Here is a 16,678-nt window from a genome sequence, read left to right as displayed (position 1 = left end):
AAACATCACGAACAGTGTCATTTTTCCCATTTTACATGAGTCAGGCTACCTTTTCATAGAATATTCATTTACTATAGAAAAACGTAGAACAGAAGCTAGAAAAAATAGAAATAACAGTCATTATTGAAAGACACCTGGTTCCACACATTAGACCACACCAGATACTACCTTGAGGGTAAGAATAATAGTAAGGCAGACATTTGTATCGAGTTGTGAGTAGCCAACAACACTATGGTATGTAAGAGACTCTTGACACCTGCTTCAGATGGCATGAATGACTGACTAGATTATGGGTGACTATGAAATGGGATTTTATTTTCATTTACTGTTTATTTTAATTACACCAAGACAGCAGGAACACTGATATATTTTATAGACATATATGTGTGATGAGACACGTAAGTCATTTGGAGTTCAGTTTGCATCAGAGATATTCTAGCATGGGGTACAGTATGTCGAACAAGGTTTTAAGGCATTAAAAATGTAAAGAACTGCAGTGATGGTATAATCATGTTTATTCAATGAAGCCTACTTAACATTCAGAAATATGCATGATGGCTGGACATAGCAATCAGCACCTCATAAATTAAAAATCATCAAGAAAATCAAAAACAAAGACAGTATCTGCAACTGTAGTCACTAAAAGGAAGCTACAGTCACCATTTTCTCCAAGCTGCTAACTGGAGAACAGCAAATCATCCCTACAAAAATAAATCAATCAATAAATAAATAATGCTGCATGCTATCACATAACACAATACTGCTCCTCAAAAAAGGACAGCAAAAAATAATTAAAAGAAAGTTAAAAAAAAATTACAGTGAACCTGGTGTGTGTGTGTGTGTGTGTGTGTGTGTGTGTGTGTGTGTGTGTGTGTGTGTGTGTGTGAGCAAAGTGCTATATGCATGGGTGCTACCCAGACCTTCAAAAAAATGACTGGCGCTAACTGCATTTGAATGATGCACCATGCATGCCACGTGCAATGTATCCACAGAATATCATTCAGATATTTCTCAGACCACTGATTACGTGGAAAAGGTATAAAGTTCATTCATGCAATGATATTATTTAAAAAAGTAAGACATTTCTTTTTTTTTAAATAATGCCATTGTAGATTGCACTGTAGCAATAACTCTTGTTCATCTGTAGATAATGCAGGATTTACCTATTTTCGACTTTATTTTAACGCTTGGGCTTCATGATTGGACTACAGCAGTAACGTATTAATCTTGCATTATAATATGCCTGAATGTGAGTTACTGGTTAAATGAAAAGAATAAAAGACTGTAAGAAAACACTGAGAAAAGTGACGAACTAAGAGAACATAGTCAAACAGAACTAAGAAAAGCGTGCTTTGATAAGTGCAAGCATTAATTTTATGGTTTCATAACTGATTGTCATCTATCCCAATTAAATTAAAAGCATTACATGAGACGTTATCCTCACCAATAAATGATAAAGAGCTAAGAAGCTTATTATGTATTATTAAATACAACTCAACATTCATAAAAGATTTTAGTACTATCACTGCACATTAAAAAAAACTTATGAAAAAATATGCCTTTTTGTGAGGTCACGAAAGCAAGTAAAATTCATAGAAGAATTAAAGGAAGGTATCTGCTTGAAGATGACTGTGTTGCACTTTGATTCACAGTGCAGAACAATAATGAATGTTTGTGCTACGTCAGTAGGCTTAAGGTCAGTTATGTGCCAGATACATGATGAAATCAAAAAGAGGTCATTAACTGATGTGGAGAAAACATGCAGCCAGATTTGAAAAGAAAACACTAGCCATAGTATGTACCTGTGAACACTCGTATAAGCATGTGTTTGCAATGTTTAGACTGACCACAGACCCTTAAGAAACAATATTTAGTAACCCGAAGTCTAATGCAGAAAATGGTCTTAGATGTTGCACCCTACCTGTTTTAAATGGAAAACAGGGAAAAGGGAAAATAAAACATGTAGTCTATATAGCCAGGCATCTTGTTAAATCATTATCAAAGGGACAAATATATAAAAAAGTAGCAGAGGACCATATTTGTATGACTTGAGAATATGCAGTCCCATGATCTCAGACGGTGAAGAAAATAAAGGTATAAAAAAGAAAAAAAGATGCCACATTTTAGCAAATTAGAGTTTTTGTTAAGCATACATGACTTGCAAAATAAAGATAGCAGTGTTGCTGAAATAGCAAATAAATAAATAAATTCATAAAAGATAAAAACTGCAAAGATGAGACAATTTATACAAATGGGATGCACTTCGTAAAGGGGAAAATATGAACTATATTCAGAGAGCAAAGGTAACCAACACTCCCCTGGCAACATATATATATATATATATATATATATATATATATATATATATATATATATATATATATATATATATATATACACACACACACACACACACACATATATATATATATATATACACACACACACATATATATATATATATATATATATATATATATATATATATATATATATATATATATATATATATATATATATATATATATATATATATATATATCTGGCTCATTCACATGGCAAAGTGGATTGTCCCTTGCGGTTATCTAACACTTCATCAGAGTGCTGTAGGCCACTCTTCTGAGAACAGGTCCTAACAGGTACTGGGTAGGATGGGACATGGATGAGTCTGGTCAAACTAGTGTAGTATCCTTTGAGAAGATTGTTAAGGAATGCGCATGCCTCCTTATAAGGGGCATAGGTGATCCTCTCCAAGGTGACCTGGAGCGGACTTCACAATCACAGGGTGGGACTAGACTGTGTCAATAAATTCCAGGATGATGGCTCAATGATCAGCTTTCATCTCATGAGGAAAAATGGACTGGAAAAAGCTCTCACCCCATGAGGAAGGAATGGCCCAGTAGATTTTGGGGAGGTGATGGTTGGCAGGCAGTGGGAAGCAACTGCCTTCAAACAAATCACATGACCTAACACTTTCTTCATCTTCAGTCAGTATCACCTTCATCTTACTAGTTTCTATCACAGAGTAGAATTTTTCTATTAGCTTTTCAATTTCCTACAACTCCCTTCACTTCCATACCACTTGCTTTCTCTTTTCTAACTGTATATACTGTAAATGTATTATTGACGTTAGTCAATGCATTATACATCATCTTTAATGCTTTGTTTAATTGCATCTCACTGTCTGCTGTTAAGTATTAACTTTGTGTAATAGTATGCTCATCTTATTACAGTGTCCTTATATGGTCTGTATTTCTGTATTGTTTAGTCTGACTGAGTCTGAAATCAGTCTATTTTGAGAAAGGCTCTACCCTATCAATAAATTCAGATAAATAAAATAAATAAACAAAAATGATAGAGCCATTTATGGCCAATATACTTAATGCCCAAAGAATTGGCAAAATAAAACAAATAGCTTAACTAGCACGCTGAGATGATATTAAAGTGCCATGTACCTTGGAACAGGGAACACACCTGACATACTAATGATTAAACATGAATACAGGAGCCAAATACCATCAAAGAGTGGATGCATAGTTTATTGGAGCAAATAAATAAATAAATAAAAATAAATGAATAAATAGAAATGAAGAGACATGTTGATTTTAACCAACAGGTGGGGAACACTTTCTGGAAAAATCAAACTGTCCTAGTGAAAAGTGGGATGCAGAACAAACATGAATCTCTTTTTAACTCAGAATGTTACTTTGTCTATGAAATCAGAAGTCCATCAAAAACTGCGAGCAACAGAAACACATTGCTGGATAAGACACTGCCCCTATCTGATGCACTATACTAGTGAGCTTTCAGACTGTGATTGTGGTCCCAGTATAAATGAAACTTTGCCCACTAATGATCAAGTTGCTATGGACCACACTGATGGGCATATAACATTGCCCATAATGTCCCAAAACGTATGCTCTGGGAACTACATCAGAACAAGCTAAACCAAAATAGAGTGTTTTTTCATGGGGCAAGCCTCCCCCGCACCCCAAGTAGCTTATACCCCTTGCTAATTATATCTACTAACTCTGAAATCTCAGAATCCCTGGGGAAATTAATTATTTTTTCTACCAGAGACTGTTGGTTTTGCACATCTGTTGACCATCTGTTTCAGTTGACTAAATAGTGTTGACACATATTATACACCCATATATAAATAGACCTCTATCTATCTGTCTGTTTTTTTTTTTTTATTTCTCCATGTCTTTTGGGTTTGATCGGACTGTGGGACAATTAAAAAATCAATACATATGTGGGACTTATAAATGGTTGTAGATTATATATATTATTGTAAAACATTTCACTGCATTGTTAAAATGGTTTGAGTTTTGAAAAAAATGCAGGATAATATATTTCATGCAAAATTATTTTTCAGATTTAGAGAATAACCTAAAATGTTGAAATGGATTATACTTAATCCAATACTGATCTGAGAATACAGATAGTATTTAAAATGTGATAGCTTCAGGAGTTCTCAAGTGACATTGTAAAGCTAACATACATGTTGGAATTTACAGACTATGACAGGAATGGACCCCATTCCTAAGTCAAAGTATGATTAAAGTTTATGAAATTAGTATTGTTTCAGTCTTTGATGTTAGCTAGAATTGGTCTTTGCAATACCAACAATGTGTCTGGTAATGACTCCTTCTACAATTAATACGGAGTTACATGCATTGATAACATTTCAAAATAAAAAAAAAATCTTTTTTTTTTTTTTATAAGATCTGTTGCTCCTACTACTGTTGGAACTGTCTGGGTATCCTTCTTCCACATTGTCCTCATTTCTGCCTGCAAGTCCTGGTATTTTATGACTTCATGCCTCTCTGTACGTAAGACACTATACACACTGGCAGCAGAAATTTCAATAACTTTTGTCTTCTTTTCTTCTTCCTAAATAGATAGATAGATACACACACATATATATATATATATATATATATATATATATATATATATATATATATATACATAGAGCTATATCTATCTGGGTCTGTCTCTGAGATTCTGAAATATTACCATCAGTGTTAGACCTTATTTACACTGACAGTAGCCATTTCTATTTCAGAGGCAATCCTACTGCAGTGCTTGTGTGCAATGAGGTGCAGAATCGCAATGGACAGTCCCTCTGGCTTACTGCAAATGTAAACGAGACATTCCAGGAGAGAGGTATATGATAATGGTCATGTGCACCTGCCTCATTTTGCAGGAAGTGATTTGTGCAGCTGGGTGTGGAAATCACCACCATTTGCAGCATTAATTAACATGGCATAGAATTTTTTTACCCATTACGTTCAATGGGAGTGACCACAATAGAGATTAAGTTCCAGGGAGTTTAGTGGATAGGTAGTTGTTGGAATATGTGCACATATATGAACGTGTATGGCTGTGTGTGTGAGTATATATACAGCAGATGTATGAGTGGACTCAGCAGAGAGAGAGAATGAATGTGTGTGTGTGTGTGTGTGTGTGTGTGTGTGTGTGTGTGTGTGTGTGTGTGTGTGTGTGTGTGTGTGTGTGTTAGCGGTCAGTAGTGTGTGTGTGTGTGTGTGTGTGTGTCTGAATGTTACGCGCCCTAATACTATTGGTCAGCGCTATCATCTCATGTGACACTCGCGGTACATAGTGGAGGCCAAGATGGTAGCTTAGCTAATAGAGAATAAGTGATATCCTGTTGAACAAAATGTTCTGTGATGATTCCTGATTGGCGCATCTTTGTCTTTCTGAACTGCGTATAGTCTTTTGCTGGCTGCAATGATGTTGGTCTTCAGGCAGGAGAATGTGGAGAACTGTATGTAATGGGAGAAGAGCTTGGGAGTGGGCAGTTTGCCATGGTGAAAAGATGCAGAGAGAAGAGCACATGAGATGATTATGCTGCAAACGCCGTCTCTCCTCCAGTCGTGGTGGTGTGAGCATAAAGGAGACTGAGTGGGAGGTTAGCATCCTGCAGGTGATCAAACACTCAAATATCGTTACCTTGCATGACATCTATGAGAATAAGACCAATGTGATTCTTATCCTGGAGCTTGTGTCTGGGGGTGAACTTTTTGACTTCTTGGCAGAAAAAGAGTCACTTACTGAAGAAGAGGCAACACAGTTCTTGAAGCAGATTCTGGAAGGTGTTCATTATCCACATTCCAAAAAGACAGTGCACTTTGACCTCAGACCCGAAAACATCATGCTTTTAGACAAAAATGTCCCTAATCCATGCATTAAGCTGATTGACTTTGGAATTGCACACAAAATAAATGAAGGGACAGAGTTCAAAAATATTTTTGGCACACCAGAGTTTGTGGCTCCAGAAATTGTCAATAATGAACCATTGGGTCTGGAGGCAAACATGTGGAGCATTGGTGTTATCACATACATTCTCTTGAGTGGAGCTTCACCTTTCCTGGGTGAAACAAAACAGGAAACCCTAACCAACATCTCAGCAGTTAACTACAATTTTGATGATGAATATTTCAGCAACACCAGTGAACTTGCTAAGGACTTCATTCGAAGATTGTTGGTTAAGGATCCCAAAAAAAGAATGACTATTGAGGACAGCCTGCAACATCCATAGATTAAAGTGATCAAGAGGAAAAACGTTCGACAAGAGGACAAAGACAAGAGATCTGATAGACAATGGCTGAAAACAACACGACTGAAGGAGAACTCTCACTCCAGCATGACACCTAATAACACTTAATGTCAACTTTGAGAGGTACACCAAAGTCGTGGCGGAGATCATCGGTGCTGAGGAAAGCTTGAAGGAGCTGGAAAAGAATAAAAAGTCTTCCCAGGATGATATTGAAGCATTGGTATCTATCTATGAAGAAAGGAATCCTGGTACGATGAATCTTCCCAGGATGATATTGAAGCATTGCTATCTATCTATGAAGAAAGGAATCCTGGTACGATGAAGAGAATGAGAGTATTCGCCAGGACCTGCGACAGCTCCATGACGACTTAATGAAGACTCAGTTTATGAAGAAGCAGACACAGGATGACATCAAGGCTGCCCATTCATTGAAACATTGTTTTGGGAAAATGGAGGACCGCTACGAAGTCCTGGCAAAGCAGGTTGCATCTGAGCTTAAATGGGTGGAAGAACTAGTGAAATCATTTGAGCAGGAGAGGATCGAGAGTGAAGGTTAAAATTTGGGGCTATGTTAGCTCCAGTTATTCTGAAATTGAAACAGAACCGAATACTTTTAAATGACACTTATTACTGAGATGCGCTCAGGTGCAGTCTAGAAGTCAAAATGGACTTCTTTTAATTTACTGTGGCTTTGGGATGTCATGAGAGGATGCGGTCTCATTTTTTTGCACAGAATCCATTTAGTTAGAATTCATGCATGATTTCAAACTAAGCAGCTCCTGCTTTTTGGGGTACTGTTTTTGTTGCTGTGCTTCATTTTTCTGTCATAAAATATGACAATGATTTCATTCATCATATGTAAAGTAGCAAAGGCCCTTGCTAATCGGGTTGGCCAGACTGATGAGCTTCATGCTGCTCTTGATGAACTGGGAACTAACGTCAGGTGGCACGATGCCAGGGCACTTCTATGGGCTAGGCTTGTAAAGGCTCAAGGGCCATTAGTCTAGTACACATCTATGAACCTATGACCCTATGTATGTGTGTGGGGGAGTAAATGAGGGGTGCCTGTGCCAACAAAATACATTGACTGCATTGGTGATTATTTATTGTATTTATTTATTTATTATTTGTTTACCGGGAAAGTCCAACTTGGAACAAGCCAATTTTCAGCGGAGACCTGGGGAGAAACACTCCAGATGCATGTCTTTGTAACGTGGGAGGAAACCGGAGCACCTGGAGGAAACCCACACGAATGCAGGGAGGACATGAAGTTAGATTAGTGCAAATGTAACACAGTGTGATTCAGAGACATGCAAATTAATGGATAATGAGATCTTTCCTCATTGTGGCTAAATTGTCTCTGATTCGCTGGTGTTCATGATCATATTAAAGTACCCATTCAGTTGCAGCCAGTCGAGAATGGTCTCTTTTTGAATCTAGCCCTACAGCAATAATTCCACATCTTTCTTTTACTGATTGATTGGTATGTGGGACAATTAAAAATGCATACATATGTACATATGTGTGATTTGTAAATGGTTGTAGATTATATATATTATTGTAAAACATTTCACTGTGTTGTTAAACTGGTTTGAGTTTTGAAAAAAAATGCAGGATAATATATTTCATGTAAAGTTATTTTTCACCTTTAGAGAATAACCTAAAATGTTGAAGTGGATTATACTTAATCCAATACTGATCTGAAAATACAGATAGCGTTTAAAATGTGATAGCGTCAGGAGTTTACAAGTACCATTTCAAAGCTAACATGCAAGTTGGAATTTACAAAATCTGTATATGTTCTTTATGGTCAATATTTGTTTTCTGCGAATAAAAAACAAAACAACAAAAACAGAATGATGTGGTAATGACATGCCAACGAACTCAAGTCCTCTAAATAATATTGATCGCAATTCATTTAAAAAACAGCTACTGTAGCCAGATTTAGTGATCTTGAAATGATCTGGTGTGAACAAGGTTAATATGATACAGATAGGGAGCTCAAATTCCCAAATAAACACACAGAATGATGGGTAATTCACAAATACTGCTATGAGTCTAATTTAATGAATGAATTGAATGGCCAAGCTATCAATGGTTAAAAGCATCTGACATTGTAAGCCACTGATAGATCAAACTGAAGACACCAGGAAGCAAATTCTAGAAGAGGTCTCTATAACTGAATGTAGAAATGAGTTTGAAATAAAGTGTTCTGTTTTAAACACTTCTTTTTTCTTTTGCTGTGGTGTCTTGCTCAATAAACTTGTATCTGTAGGGAAAAAAGTAGCAGACACTACACTTACTGTTTACAGAGAGTATATATATATATATATATATATATATATATATATATATATATATATATATATATATATGGACTATGAAACAGTGTACCTTTTTAATGCTGTTCACACGGTCTGTGAATACGAAATGCTCAATAAATGACAACATGTATTTTAATAATTTTAGATACTGCTAATTTCATTATTTTCAATGCTGGCTTTCTTCTGAGACTAAAAAAAATATTGTATTTATTGGCTTGACAGAGAACCCACGAAGGTGATTATATTTTATTATACCATGACCCCCCATTAATATTCCAAAACGTGCACGCTGATTGGCCAGCGTGCACGTTGTAAATCGACTTATACTAATGGAAAAAGGTCCGGTCACCCGGACTTTTTCCATTAGTATAAGTCTCTTTTAAAACATTGTCTCGCTATGTTAAAAGAGTTTAACATAGCGACACAGGTTTAAAAAAACAACGGAGATCTCCGTTGCTTTTTTTAAAGCTGTCTCGCTATGTTAAACTCCTTTAACATGGTGACACAGTGTGTAAAAAGCAACGGAGATCTTGCTTTCTCCATTGCTTTTTTTTTAAACCTGTCTCGCTATGTTAAATGGGTTTAACATAGTGAGACACCTTTAAAATAAGCAACGGAGATCTCCGTTGCTTATTTTAAAGCTGTCTCGCAATGTTAAACCCATTTAACATAGTGAAACAGTAAAAAAGCAACGGAGATCTTGCTTTCTCCGTTGCTTTTGGCCACAGCTCTGATGTACTGCGTAGGCATGCGCAGTACATCAGAACTACCGTGGATACCAGACAGCTGCGGAAGGGCAGCAAATAGGCATTATACAATGCCATTATTTAAGAAAAGTAATTATTTATTTTCTTAAATAATGTCATAGTATAATAGCAATAACCCACTTCTGGGTGTGGGTAATGCGGGATTTACCCACGGTTGTCTTTGTTTGGTCCCGAGGGTGAAGGGTAAATCCTGCATTACCCACACCCAGGCGTGGGTTACTGCTATATTATGAAATGTGTGTTCAGACATGTTCCTCTACTCCTGAAGGTGAGCGACACGTTTGTGCCTGCATTATACCGTAATATTAAAGCAGATCTGTTTATTGTGAAGTCACCTGTGAAGATATGTTGTGTAGCTAACAATACTTTTATCTGTGTCTTTTGTGGCTGTTGTTATCAGTAATAGTTCTAATTAGCAAGAGTGATTCCTCACTTTGAAATAACAGCTCTTAAAAGAAGAAATAAATAAATAAAAATAAAGAATAGTGAACTAACCACGGAAAGAATCTCTTAACGCCAGAGATATTTCCACCATGTAAAGCAGCCGTCATGAAATGGATCTAGCATGAATGCCTCCTAGACATTTCTTTTTACTAAACATATACGTGAATTGGAATGCTTTAGTGAGTGACACCACGTGGGATTTGTAATGTATGGCCTGGCCAGCAACAGCTTTCAATTCAATAATTCATTTTTGTGCGTCAAATTAGTATAGCCGAAAAATAATAATAAGAAAATTATAAGTACAATCAGCTGTTTAGGATAGGAAATATGTCATACATCAGGTGAAATAATATCAAACCTGTCAAATATAGGAAATCATAGCTAATTTAATATACATTTGAAAAGACAACATTTTCCAATGGTATGTTCTAAGTTTCGCTTGTCACAGCAGTGACACACATGCACAGGGAAGGTTAGCAGCTCAGTGTATTTAACATACTATTTTATTAAGACTCACTTTGGATAGATTTTGTACAACAACACAGACATGACGATGCAGGCAAAGTTAAACATTGAGATAATGAAAAGATTTACTTATATAATACTTATATAATATCCATATAATAAGCCAAGAAAAGATTTACTTATATAATACTTATATAATATCCATATAATAAGCCAAGAAAAGATGTACTTATATAATACTTATATAATATCCGTATAATAAGTCAAAAAAAGATTTACTTATATAATACTTATATAATATCCATATAATAAGCCAAGAAAAGATTTACTTATATAATACTTATATAATATCCATATAATAAGCCAAGAAAAGATTTACTTATATAATACTTATATAATATCCATATAATAAGCCAAGAAAAGATTTACTTATATAAAACTTATATAATATCCATATAATAAGCCAAGAAAAGATTTACTTATATAATACTTATATAATATCCATATAATAAGCCAAAAAAAGATTTACTTATATAATACTTATATAATATCCATATAATAAGCCAAGAAAAGATTTACTTATATAATACTTATATAATATCCATATAATAAGCCAAGAAAAGATTTACTTATATAATACTTATATAATATCCATATAATAAGCCAAGAAAATATTTACTTATATAATACTTATATAATATCCATATAATAAGCCAAGAAAATATTTACTTATCACATAAATAATATCCATATAATAAGCCAAGAAAAGATTTACTTATATAATACTTATATAATATCCATATAATAAGCCAAGAAAAGATTTACTTATATAATACTTATATAATATCCATATAATAAGCCAAGAAAATATTTACTTATCACGTAAATAATATCCATATAATAAGCCAAGAAAAGATTTACTTATATAATACTTATATAATATCCATATAATAAGCCAAGAAAAGATTTACTTATATAATACTTATATAATATCCATATAATAAGCCAAGAAAAGATTTACTTATATAATACTTATATAATATCCATATAATAAGCCAAGAAAAGATTTACTTATATAATACTTATATAATATCCATATAATAAGCCAAGAAAAGATTTACTTATCACGTAAATAATATCCATATAATAAGCCAAGAAAAGATTTACTTATATAATATCCATATAATAAGCCAAGAAAAGATTTACTTATATAATACTTATATAATATCCATATAATAAGCCAAGAAAAGATTTACTTATATAATACTTATATAATATCCATATAATAAGCCAAGAAAAGATTTACTTATATAATACTTATATAATATCCATATAATAAGCCAAGAAAAGATTTACTTATATAATACTTATATAATATCCATATAATAAGCCAAGAAAAGATTTACTTATATAATACTTATATAATATCCATATAATAAGCCAAGAAAAGATTTACTTATATATTACTTATATAATATCCATATAATAAGCCAAGAAAAGATTTACTTATATAATACTTATATAATATCCATATAATAAGCCAAGAAAAGATTTACTTATATAATACTTATATAATATCCATATAATAAGCCAAGAAAAGATTTACTTATATAATACTTATATAATATCCATATAATAAGCCAAGAAAAAATTTACTTATCACGTAAATAATATCCATATAATAAGCCAAGAAAAGATTTACTTATCACGTAAATAATATCCATATAATAAGCCAAGAAAAGATTTACTTATCATGTAAATAATATCCATATAATAAGCCAAGAAGCAACTTGGTGCTAAGGATGAAATGGAAAATGATAACTCTGCTGGCAGGAATTGGGAATAGAATTTGCAGAGGTAGGCGGTGGCTGTTTGGAGGGTTATGTTCATGACAGTTTTATGTGCAATGATAGGATTTATTGTTTTGGGAGGAAAAAGGTGGAGTAGAGTGGAATGGGGCTCTAGAGGAAGAGAAAAATGAGGGGCTGTGCAGCAGGAAGATGAGTATGTGCCAAAGATGACACTGGGAAGAGGAAGATATCTGTCGATGCACAAGGATTTTATTAAGTAAGAAATATCTCGGGGACAAGGAAGTGATTGTTGGAGAACTTATTATGGAGTGCTGACCTCAAGGGTATGACTGTTAAGTAACAGTGAGAGTGGGACTTAAAAATATCTGGCAGGAATAAAGCAGGAAAGTGCAAATGTTACTGTAAAGCAGAAACCAGGGTTGGATTTTTCATAACGGTAACAATGAACGTATTGTTGAAAAGTGCCATAGTCAAGCTCCAATAAGCCTTGATCTAGCTGACTTCTAAAAGAAAATGTTCTTTACAGATTCTGTTTCAGACAGGAAGTGCTAGTGCAAGAAAGTGGAAACAAGACATCTCTATCTACCCATTCAAACAGGTGGGGATATAATTTAGCACACTTCTATACAACTGTGAATTTTCTCTCTGTGTTGTCTTACTTTGAGTTTCTAATGGAGGAAAAAAGTAATATTCCAGTCAATGGCCAGAATTAACATGCTATATATGATTTGCTTTAAGACGAGAACTTTATATAGTACATGGAGGTGAGTATCTGACACCCATTTTATTATTTATTTATTTATTTAACATTTGTTTACCGGGGAAGTCTGACTAGGCTAGTTGCCTATTTTCAGCAGAGGCCCAGGGAGAAAAGCTCCACATAAAAGTACACAGTATAACAGCATGTAATTATACAGGTCAGAAAATTATAAGGATCATAAAGAAAGCATACTATACAATGGAATACTTTTCAATAATGTTTCTCTGATAACATACAATCACTTTGTCAGAGGTTTTATATACATCAGAACAGTAAGTCAGAAAATTAGACAGATCATAGAGAAAAGCATACTATATAATGGAATACAATGCAATGATGTTTCTCCAATAGCATACACATAATTTTGTCAGAAGTTATATAAACATCAGAGTAGTAAGTGGGAAAAGAGTTTGAGGGTGGACTGAGGCAGGGAGATGACTAATAAGTTCAACCTGGTGAGGCGCAAGAGCATAACCAGTTGTCACATAGATGGATCTTTAGCAAGTTTTTGAACTGTGCTGGGCCTATTCATCGCCATTAAGTGATGAAGCAGTCATTTGAAACAGACATATTTTATTTTACAACATGCCACTTATGAGATAATGCAGTGCAGAACATGCCACTTATGAGATAATGTAGTGTAGCACATGCCACTTATGAGATAATGCAGTGTAGCACAGGCCACTTGTGAGATAATGCAGTGTAGCACAGGCCACTTGTGAGATAATGCAGTGTAGCACATGCCACTTATGAGATAATGCAGTGTAGCACAGGCCACTTATGAGATAATGCAGTGTAGCACATGCCACTTATGAGATAATGCAGTGCAGCATTCCCTTCCCTTGATGATGATGATGATAAGTTTCTTGGCATGAATCCCAGGATGAAGGAATCAGGAGCCTTATAAAGAGTGATGCTAAGGTGTCCTTTTGCAGACTGGTTTTAAGAGGAAGATCTGTATGACAGATGGTATGATGGAGATTATTTATATTTATTAGGGAGGTTGAAGAACAGTCCTGTCTTACTTTTCCTGTCACTGCATTTGCCAGTTTAAATACACTGAATACACTGACAGGAATAGCACTGATAAAATGCCTTAACAGACTGTGAAAATAAGAAAATGAGGCAGGATTAACTAGAATGGAGAAATGGGAGATGGGTTCAGTGAGGTAAACTTTGGAAGTTAACAATATTAATAATGTTGTTGTCTTTCGGCTTTTCCTGGTTAGGGGTCGCCACAGCGGCATTCCACTCCACATTTAATCATTATGTCTGGTTACAGTTTGACAACTCATTCAGAGATTCAATACATAATAAAAATATATAGTAATTAGTAGATGACATGGGGGGGGATACTGAGAGAGAGAGAGAGAGAGAGAAAACGAGAGAGAGAGAGAGAGAGAGAGAGAGTGTGTGTGTGGGACAGAGAGAGAGAGAGAGAATGTGAGAGGTATGAGGGACAGAGAGAGAGAGAGTGTGTGTGAGATACCCTAATAAAAGGATACAAGGCCTAAACAATTATGTCCTACATAAACTGACTCAAAGCCCTGTCACTATACTCAGTATCCTACAGACTGCTAAGAGGTGACTTGTGTCTGGCATACAAGGCATCCGCTGACTTGGTAGTGATGGATTTACTGCATATCAGCAATTCAAATGACATCAAAAATACCTGATTTAGGGATCTAAACCTTTTTTGCAACATCAACAAATGGTTTGGAAGGACAGGTATATCTCGCAGAGGATATCACTAGGCTGGGACAAACTCCCCATCCATGTAAAACAAAAATCATCCCTGTCCATATTCAAGCATAACGTGTATCTATGGATGTGTACTAGAAAATTTACCCAAGGACTGCCCCTCTGTGCTACTGATGGACAGAGGCAGCTCCTAAATGCTTTGCTCCATGCATCATGCATGGTCCCCTCAAATTATCTATGGCATGATCCCAGTTATTCTCACTAAGGGTAATTTATAGTTATCAACTATAGAATAGGTAAGGCAATCTAATACCAAACGGGATAGGTTAATTCATTCATTAAAAGAAAAATTGGCTATGCTTAAAATGGAACACTTGGGAAACTGGCCTAGCACTTATGAATCTATGAACCTATAATATATTGCATGCTGTTTCATAAAATGGATATGAAATATATTATAGTTGGAAAAAAAGTGCAGTATATGAATATATAGCTTTAAATATGCTAATATTTGACTACAGGAAATCAAATGCCACGTGACATTTTTTTACAAGCATTCTGCATAACCAGTTCATGGAAGCTATTAACCATCCACAGTGCCTGTGTTGTCTATGGAAAATTCTGACAAACTTCTAGATATTACAGCCTGATGGAGAATTAGTGACTGAAACAATATTTAATTTTTAATACTAAAGAGCATATATATTGTTTTGCCAGTGAAGACATGTATCTCATAAAAGCTAAGTATTATTTGCAAAGACTTAATGATGTTTTATAACTTTAAGTTGTCCAACGTGTCCTACTTTACTTAGCCCGTTAGGCCAGTCATTGAATATAATGCCCACTTTGGCATGCATCAGTTCAGGCACATGCAACAACTGGAATGCCCACAGAGATACCTTACTAAACAGGTTCATAGGTAAGTATTAGGCTGGCTATCCTTGTGGGACATTTTAGTACTAACCAATTTCCCTTGAAGGTGAGAATCAAACCCTGTACCTTGCATTGGTGAGGTAAACACCTTAACCATTATACTACCACTCCAAAAGGATACAATGCTTTTATAATACACCAGTTTGCATCACCATGATGTCCAGCCATGTCACTGTTGAAAATGAAGTGGACAGGACCTAAAACTAAGCTCCATGGAACTCCAAGTGCCACTACTGATGAGAGATGGCTGGTGTCATTCCATTTGAAAGGCTGCTACCTGTTTCACAGACATTTAGTAAACTGTACAAAAACAATGAATGGCAGACTACAGCTATCAGGGGTTTGTTGGAACATGCCAGAAGGAGAACATTAGATGCCTTTAATACATCCCTTAAGGTGGCCCATGTACTGTCCAGGTACCATATCTCCCTTTAGATGACAGCATATACATTCAATATCATCAAGAAAAGTGGTACACATTACATGGCCTGGTCAAACACCATGCTGAGAATTACACATGAGACTACTGTTAAGTGCTGAAGAAGTCCAGATCAGATACATTCCTCAAGGGGTTTTTGGCAATGGCGATCGGAGGCCAATGAGAAAATAATTTACCTTATCAAGAAAGTAAAGTGAATGTTTTTATTTTTTTTTCAGACTGAGGGTATAAGATTCCTGTCTCGTCGATGGATTTATTAATGAGCACTGAGTCTGGGTGTCATGGCACATGTAGAAATATTTATAAAACTGGGTGTTAGTTTCATCCAAGCATTTATTTCCAAAGCAATGTATAAGGTTTGGTTGTTTGAAAGGAAAAAAGAAGCCTAGATATTCTCATAACAATGGACCATAAAAAGCAGCATGACTCCCATCTTAGTTGAAATGTT

The 16,678-nt window shown here is 35.0% G+C and overlaps 1 pseudogene; it reads left to right on the top strand.

Moving 5' to 3' along the window:
* The first annotated feature begins 5,760 nt into the window (after positions 1 to 5,760).
* Positions 5,761 to 16,678, top strand: part of LOC122803233 — a 35,294-nt pseudogene continuing 24,376 nt past the window's right edge.

The sequence above is a fragment of the Protopterus annectens genome, chromosome 5.part1, assembly GCF_019279795.1.
Source record: "Protopterus annectens isolate FY-2018-M chromosome 5.part1, PAN1.0, whole genome shotgun sequence".
Taxonomy (NCBI): domain Eukaryota; kingdom Metazoa; phylum Chordata; order Ceratodontiformes; family Protopteridae; genus Protopterus; species Protopterus annectens.
The sequence above is the reverse complement of the archived record's forward strand: the minus strand, read 5'-3'. Positions and strand labels throughout refer to the sequence as shown.